This window comes from Pleuronectes platessa, chromosome 14 (genome assembly GCF_947347685.1).
Source record: "Pleuronectes platessa chromosome 14, fPlePla1.1, whole genome shotgun sequence".
In the NCBI taxonomy this organism is placed as follows: Eukaryota; Metazoa; Chordata; class Actinopteri; order Pleuronectiformes; family Pleuronectidae; genus Pleuronectes; species Pleuronectes platessa.
Window position 1 is genome coordinate 3590837 of NC_070639.1, and position 9055 is coordinate 3599891.

Below are 9055 nucleotides of genomic sequence, written 5' to 3' on the forward strand. Positions count from 1 at the left end.
TCCGCCGTTAAAGAGATGCGGACATCAACACATTAGTTCGGCTATAAAATTAGTTCCGCCTCGCATCTTCCCCTCCCGGTCGCGCGCCCCACCTGTTATGCCTCCGCACCACACAGTTTGAGAATCACTGCGCTACACAGGGCCGGCCCTAGAACATTTGGCGCTCTATGCAAGCTTCACTCCTGGCAAAGTTTAACCAAAAGTTTAAATATACAGCGGGACAGCGGCATTTTAACTTTTTTATTTTAGCTGTCATGTGGTTCATGTCTGGACAGGTCCTCCCAGAACTTCTTAAATGTTGTGTTGACATGTTAAATGTTTAGTGTTTGACATTTTTAATGTCATTGCACATATATATTTAAAGATTCTCCTTTAATTAAAAATAACTGTTTTTTGGATTGGATTTATGACCCCTTGTCCTTTTTGTACTGTATCGGAGCGGCCCCCATCAAGTTGTTGGAAGTAACTAAGTAACTTTTACTTAAAGTACATTTTAAATGAACTACTTTTTACTTTTACTTGAGTACAATATTTCAGTACTTTTTACACCTCTGCGAGTGACATATTCGAGTGACATATTCAAGTGACATATATGGGAGGTGGTGGCAGGATGGTGGGGGAGCTCAGTTCGCATTCTCTGGTTGGAATCCAGGGCCGTATCTCAAGTCTGAAAGGAATCAATGTTGTAATTGTAACTTCTATGATCTTTACGCACTGAGATTTAATCTGAGCAAATTTAAATAGGGACAAAATAAGCTGAATTTAAGTCAGAAATATTTATTTACAACATGTACAGAAACAGTTTCCATCATTCACAGTTATATAAATAGAAAGAACAACAAAACATAGCAGACGTGTTTACATGGCGTGTTGCGCACTGCGCAAACTAAACGTGTCTGCATGCGTGTGACCGATGAAGTTAAAATAGTGGTAATCGAGTCCCTACACCGGTGATAGGTATCCACCATGCTGCTGTGTGTGCGCAGAGAGCTGCACTGTTGGGTACTTGATGGCAGGGCTGCGCGCCGAGCTGTACCAGGAGAAGTGTCCCGGTGGACTCTGCTGGTACACGGAGTCAGACGGGCTGTGGCTTTGGTGCTCCGGGGAGGAGAGAAGCTGGCCAAGGTAGTCAGACGCCTCCGGCATCGAGCCTACGGAGCCGAATATGGGCTCGGGACTTGGACTGTAAGAAGGCGAGGATCCGTGCGTACTTGATGTCTTTGGTTCCAGCTCTGTCCTCTGTGGTCAGGTAGTTCACCAGGTTTTTCTTCATGCACTCTTTGTATCCGTAGTGGAAGTAGTTCGCAAACTCAGCGAGAAGTTCACCTTTAGCTAAATAAAGTAAACAACGATTACAACCCTGTCGATATCTTAAGTCTTTAAGTTTTTGACGGTGTGATTCTGGTGCGTAAAACTTGACAGATTGTCGACTATCTGGAGTATGTCATTTAAACAACAATAATTAGAATAAAAAATTAAAAAATTAAAAATTACACAGTTATATTTATGTACAACCAGAATAGAGAATTTCAGTTTATTTTGTGGACAAGATGTTGGTGGTTTAATGCGTAAAGTAAAAGAGCTGCGTAAAAAGTTTACTGACCTTTATCTCTCCCTCTGGGAAAACCCGCTGAGTGCACCGCTCGCAGATATTGAACTGTCATTTCTAAGATCTAAGCTTTCTCCAGTTTTCCAGAGCTCTGAAAAAACAGTAAAGAAATAATTCAACATTACAAGATGAACGACTGCAAATATTAACCTTCAATCAGTAGAATTGCTATAAGCATCCATCGATCAGCATTAAAAATGCATCAATATAGTATAAATGATAAGTCAAATACACTAATATTATATCTTTATAATACCTGTTTTGCCATTGCCATCGGTACTGTTTTCCCTAGTTCGTTTAGGCAGCGGTTAATTCGGTCCCGTCTTCGTTTCTCGATGACTTTGTGAGAGATGGGAGTTCGCTGCAAAACAGAGGGAGAAACAACATGAGCACATGGAATCACGGAAGTGAATCTCAACTTAAAGAGACATATTATAAAGTTAAAACACGCAGAGGTCCACTGAATTACGAAGAACCTGTTGCTGAGGACTGTACACTAAGAAAGAGAGAAGCCTACCTCATGAGTTCTCAGAAGAAGTCCACATTCATTATTTACCTGCTCCCGGCTTTTCACACAAAGAGTGTACTATGGCAACTCAATAAAATAAAGTGACACCCAGCGGGTCATAATGCATGTAATCGTTACTTAGCGAAGCGGTTCCCCGGTTTTTGTTTCCAAAATGCGTTGCTAATTCAACAGCTTGAAGCTACACAGAAGCAGCTAGCTCCCCCCCACCAGTTTCCACACACAGTCAGCAGGGACTCCCGATACTAACTACTACCAAGTGTTTGCTTCTAGCCTGACGGTGTTTGAGAAACAGTGTCATGATAGCCGTGGAATTAAAGTCGTGACAGCATGTTTTTTCACAGTTACCACCGCAGTTAGCATGGTGGCTCGGACGCTAGCGCCAGTATGAACGTTTGTTATAACTGTGTGTGATCGTACACACATGCAGTGAGGGCTCTAACCAGCCACCGTCAGCCAGACAACTCTTGCTGGCTTAACACACTTGTCACATTAATCGTAGAATCGTAGTTGTGTTTGGGTTTATTGTGATATAGGAAATGAAACAAAAAGTTTCAGGTCCGGAAATGAATTGTTCCGATATACTGTCGTTAGCGGACCAATCACAGCCAAGGGCTATCCATAGGCTCTCCGCCATGCCGACGTGTTGTTAGAAAAATCAGAGCTGCACGAAAAGCTCTCCGAGGAGCCCGGAGAGGAGGTTCCACGGCGAAAAAGGCGGTCCTATCTGTCCGTGTCCGTCAAAACGGAGAAGCATCAATTAGCCTTTACTCATTTTAACGGGAATGATCTTAACAAGAGTGTAGTATTGGGTGAAGATTCAAAACAAAACTGCAGGTCTTGAGAATTTCAGGCCATGAAAGCTCTTGCTAAAGTCTATACTTTAATTATTGGAAAAGTCTTGGGTTTTAGTCTGTTTTCATCAAGACGTTTGTAAACTTATCACATTAGAAAACTTGTGTCTTGGACAGTCTCCAGCATGAGCAGAACTCCACTGCCAGGTCTCTCACCCTCTTAGTCCTTGCAGCACATCACCCTCCCAATCTCCCCCCCACCCTGATTCAACTTCTCTGGCATCGAGTCAAGTCCTGCATCCTTTACAAAATCCTCCTCATCTATAAATCCCTTCATGCCCTTGGCCCTGAGTGCCTGTCTGACCCCCTCCACCCTTATATCTCATCACTGTAACTGCGGTGTTTGGACACGGGTTTGCTCTCATCCCCCGCACCATCAGCCTGAGAACCTGGGATGACAGGACATTCAGTGTGGCAGCCCCCGCCAACTCACTCCTGGCAGAGATCTGCAGTGTCCCAACTCTGGAAACTTTACCAAAGCTCCTTGTTTGTCTGTTAGTTTGAAGGATGACACAAATACTGCTGTTAAAACCACATTCTTTACACTTTTAAAACCCACCCAGTCAACATTACTCTCACTGTGAAAGCACAACACATTATAAAATAATAAAATATGTTGATATGGACTTGCTATACTTATTTAGAACAGGTAAAGTCTCAGCTAAATGGTCAAAAAAAAAAAATCTTCCCTCCATTTTACTTTGACACAGTAACATCTGTACTGATACTCTGCAGAAAGCGTTACCTTTCTATAGAGACAAGGATTATTCATATAGACCCTTGTAGTCACAGAGATATACTTTATTCATTTAGTCATTTTGGAGTAGGGACCTGGGAAAAGAGCAGATTTTCAGTGGATAACATAGCGAACTGATCTGCCAGCCTTTTCGAAGGTACATTTTATTTTCTTAGTTTGTTTTATTTTAACTGAAACCTTTTTATTTTCCTAACGCTGTAATGTGACTTTGGAGCCTTTGAAATGTATATGTCCAGGTTATTATCCATCTATATATTTGAAAAAGAGTTCAGAAGAATTGCAATGAATTATTCCCTTGACATAAATTAACACACCATCTCCTTTACTTTGTCTTTAGATCTACATGAGTTATATCCTGTAATAATCGTACAAGTCTTAACTCAGGACCTTAGAGACCTTGACATGCAGGACTGGAATTTACCAGGAAATATAACAGACATAATTGAGCACATTAAGTTGATAAACTTCTTTCAAACATTAAATCTTTCAAACATTAAGTTCTAATTAGCTCCGTACTTGATTATTATTTCACATTTTGTTTAAGATTGCTGACTTGCATTTTTCAATGTCGAGTCCACTTTTTTCAAAACACATCTACACGATTCCCACCATGGATCACATTCTATTGCTTTGATACAAAACTCACTCCACTACATCTAAACCTGAGAATGTATTGGTCCATTTTGCACATTTACATACTAATTTCAAAGCTGTTAAATATGGATTCATATTAATGAATTGAAATATAAACTGTGTAATTGCACGGGAGGATGTGGTGTTTAATTGTTCTCTTTCAGTCGTAGTGTCGTGGGCAGCCCAGATTATGGATTGTGTCACTTCACCCTCCACCTTATTGATCCCCTCAGAGAGGAAATCTGTTCCGGGTGGAGGTGAAAACTTTACGACCGTCGAACCCGTGATCAGATGTTCCCTCCTTGAAGCAGTAAAAGCTGGACGATTGCAGATGATTGTCAGGATGGATCTGGCTGCACAAATACTCGGGTGCAAGAGAAGGGAGGAAATAAGGTGCGACGTGGACAATGCACAAGATTGTATTGACTAGCAGTGATGGAGACGTTTAACCACCAACACCAAGGAGGTACCACCATTAAGGTTTGATGTGGCTCTGGATCAGGGGGAAGATAGAGAAACATTTATTTTTTTAACATTATGAGTTGGATTTCTATTGTTTTAACGTTATTGTTAATGTCTCTGAGAATTATGTTGCAGATCAAAACTACAGTCTGGGACAGCTGGGCGTTGGCATTTCTGATTTATTTCTGTGACATTTACTGTAAGGTTGCACAATTTATATCACTGATTCTTGCTTTATGCTAAATTGTATAAATAAATGAAACATACATAGATAATGATTCATATTTTTAAGGCAACATTTTCTTGTTGGAAGACAAATGTTCTGGTCGAAGAGATGAAAAGGTGAACTCAATAAAAATTTAAAATTAAATTGCAAAGTAAGACAAAATAAATAAATCAGCAATACACACATATATACATGGGTCGTCCTCCAACCAGAAGGTCTGTGGTTCAATCCTCAGTATTCCCCATTTGCATGCCAAAGTGTCCTTGGGCAAGATACTGAATCCCGAATGCCCCTCATAGATGTTGAGTGGACTAATTGTAAGTCGCTTTGGATGAAAGCGTCTGCCAAATGACATGTTATGTAAATTAATCTATTGAATGGCAAATACTGTAAGGGTTGCGATTAAGAAAAATAAAATGTCTGTGTCCTAGTTTATGCCGTAAAAATAAATAATTCAGTTATTAGTAAGTGTTTCAAAGACCCATACTCTAATATACAAATTGTAGTATTTTAACAGTGTAATTAAACTTTAATTAATCTCTCCCAGTCAATCTGCACAAACATACCTGTGCAATAAAACACAAGTTAAATATCCCTGGTGCCAATGCATCCAGCATTAACTCCTCTTGTGTTAACTGCGAGGTGATGTGTGTGAAGCACCATCTGTCCCGGCAGAGAGATCGTGAAGAGTGTTAATGGTTGGAAAAGCAAAATATAGCAGCTCTGCTTCTCGTCCAGAAAACGCCTCCCCCTCTCCGGTGTTGAATATTACTGATTGCACTTGAATCTATTTTATTATTTTTCTAAAAGCCAATACAATTCATCTAAACGTAATCAGTGGCTCCAGTTGATCATTGTGTGTGTCCTTTTATTCTTCCCTCCGTACGAACCTGGTAACTAGCCCACATCTGAATATATTCTATTGCCAACATATTTAGACATAATGTCCTTCAACTTTCTGGTGTCCTTTCCTCCCTGTCTTATTCATTCATAACTCCCCATCTCTGCTCATATCTAGGTGGACTTGTTCTCTAAAGTCCTTTGAGATCGGCCGTGTGATGAAGTCCTCTATGTTATTAATATATTTTTTACTTGACAGCTTTTGTTTCTTTTTAACTTTTTTTATGTCCAGTTCTCCTTTACCGTCCTTTTTCTTTTGTGGCCCTGCAGCAAATTATTCAGACTAATGATATCAAAACTATTTGACTCTGAGGTATATATATGTGTTTTAAACATAATCTCCTAACCTAAAACCCTTAAATGCAGACGTAAAATTAATGGGGAAAAGGCGTTTCTAGCGGTGGAAATGGTATAATTACTATCATATATAAATATATATTATGTTATATTTATATACGATATATACTGTACTATTTTTATATACTATCTAACAATAACATTACCAGCATATCATCAGTACTATTACCATCATCTTGCCACTGCACCTTATCTACCTATTTATCTTGTGTTTCTGTTTTTATTCTTTCTACCTCAATATTTTTTTTTTTTTTTTTTTTATTCTATTGTATTGTATTTTATTGTATTCAAATGTACCGGCTGCTATGACGACTTAATTTCCCTTTAGGGATGAATAAAGTAATCTATCTATCTATCTATCTATTTACAAAGTATTATTTGTGCTTTTCTGAAAGCAGGCTTGTTGTGCAACGTGTAAAATAATTTATTTTAGAAGAAAAAATAGCCCAATATTCACCAGCTTGAAGTCGGTTTCACACATACAGTAGCAGTTGGTAGTTTGCTAATTGTTCAGGAATTCTAAGTGAAAACAAACGGGACAAAACAACACCATGTTCTTGGCAGAGGCAACGAAACCCACATACATTTTTAATAGTATCACGTGTGGAAGTAGGTGTCTCCAAACGTGACTAGAAACTTTATAAACAGATGACTTTACTTTACTTATCATAAACACAGAAGGACTTTTACAGACTGCAATGCCCCCTCTGTATGTGGCCGAGCAGCATTTCACCTCATTCCTGCAGGTTCTGTCCATTAGTTGGTCTGTTGGTTGGTTCAGCAGGTTTATGAAAAAGCTAAGACAAATTACTGAGCAAATTCCCATGAAACTTAGTGGAGGTATGGGACATCCAGGTGCAGGTGCAGAATCCAGATGTTATATTTTTATAACTTTGAGTATCTTTGAGGGACATTTTCGTTTTTTTGAAAGTTTGCTATGGAATAACTCGGACAAAGAAAATCAGGCAAAAATAAGCAAGCACCCACAGAGCAGAACTAAAAAATGATAGAAAGGACAATGTCTGACGAGACCAACAAGGAGAAACATTTTTTCTGTTGACTACGTGGAGACGGAAGGTCTCTTCAAAGCCTGCATCTATTTTAGGGAACCCAGTGTTTCATGTTTGTCGTGTTGTTGTGTATAAGTGTGTGTATATGGAGTGTGTATATATTGATATATGTTCATATTAAAGTGATTAGTATGTATGTGTGGGTGGGGTTGTGACCTGTGATGACCCTATCCATGAATTTTCATTTCCTAAAGAAATAATGATATTGCTGTAGGTTGAAACGTTTAACATACTGTATTTTAAAGTTTTCCCAATTATAATAAAAAAAGAAAAAGTCCGGCACATTTACAGGATTGAAATCTATGAGTGTGTGAAGTCCTGTGCAGCTTTATTGAATTCAAGGGGACTGGTGGCGCTCTGCTGAGTGCTTCTACAATTTATTTTTGTGTGTATAACTAAGTGGAGCACCGTGAATGCCTTTGAGGGTACACCATTCAAAAAGTGTGCACCATTATCCCAATGTATATGATTTATTGTTTCACACTACTGTGCCTGACAACAGGCTTTCTCCCTCTTAGTTTAAGTGTGGCCATTTAAACCTGGTCAGATGTGGACGACCGATGCTGACTGTGTTTAAAGCCCAGTGAGGCTTTAAAAATAAAAAGACTATGATTAGTCTGATAAAAGCCGCCATCATATCGTGGTGAAGCTGATCTGCTGCAGGCCCTGGAGGGATTGTCAAGAGGCTGGGGGGGTGAACGAATGCAGCAAAATACCAACAAACAACCTGGAGGAAAACCTGCTGCATCCTGACAGAGATTTACCTCTCGGGAAAAGATTTATTCTTACAGCAAAACAGCTAAGCCGAACATAAAGTCACACAGAAGTGGTTCCAAAATAACTACATCAGTGTCTTCTGAAGAGGCCGAGTCAAAGAACAGACCTCGATTCAACTCGGTGTCTGTGGAATGACTTCAAATGGTTTTTCTCCGCAGTATATAGCAGCGAGCGCTTTAATTATGAGGCACTACTGTTTATCTCTGTGTGTACGGCACACTTAACATGTCACAAGAGGATTATTTCCCCAGTTCCAACATCTGCCTCCACAGCTGTGTCCCATCAGGTCCAAACAAGTAATGGGACATATTGTGGAGGTGCAGCGCAATAAATCTGCTGCTTTGTCCACAGAGACAAACTTTAATTTTCAATAACAGCTCGTGCGAGTGCGAGCTTACGGGAAAGCTGCCTGATTGACTCAGAATCCATCGATAAGAAAACTTTCAGAGGAACCTTTTTTATACGAGTACAGGGGATCCTTTTTCTTAGTAACAGATCGCGTTTCATACAGGTTGTAGAAGGGGAGCAGTGGGAAGTTGCAGCTCAATGATATTCTCCTGCAGGTCATCAGGCTTCTCAGCTGGATCCAACCCTCTCGCCAAACGCATGAGGTTCTCCATACTCACCAGAATAATGCAAATGTGCAATTTAGTTCTTGCAGGATTATGCAGTTGTTTCAAGAACTGGCAGATTTTTTCATGTCCATTATGTTATTGCAGGCTAGAGCAAAACAAATGTTGTCTCACATCATTAATCATTTATCTCTTGTTTGAGATAAGATGAACATTTTTAAATGTTATCGCTTTGTCTGGTGCAGCAGCTCCAGAGCAGCAACAAGGCTCCTTTACAAATTCATCTCTGAAATTATATTTTAGCTTCTTAGC

The 9055-nt window shown here is 39.7% G+C and overlaps 1 pseudogene; it reads right to left on the reverse strand.

Annotated features, from left to right (window-relative positions):
• Positions 1 to 858: 858 nt before the first annotated feature.
• Positions 859 to 8791, reverse strand: LOC128456212 (hairy and enhancer of split-related protein helt-like; annotated as a pseudogene).
• Between the last annotated feature and the right edge of the window lie 264 nt (positions 8792 to 9055).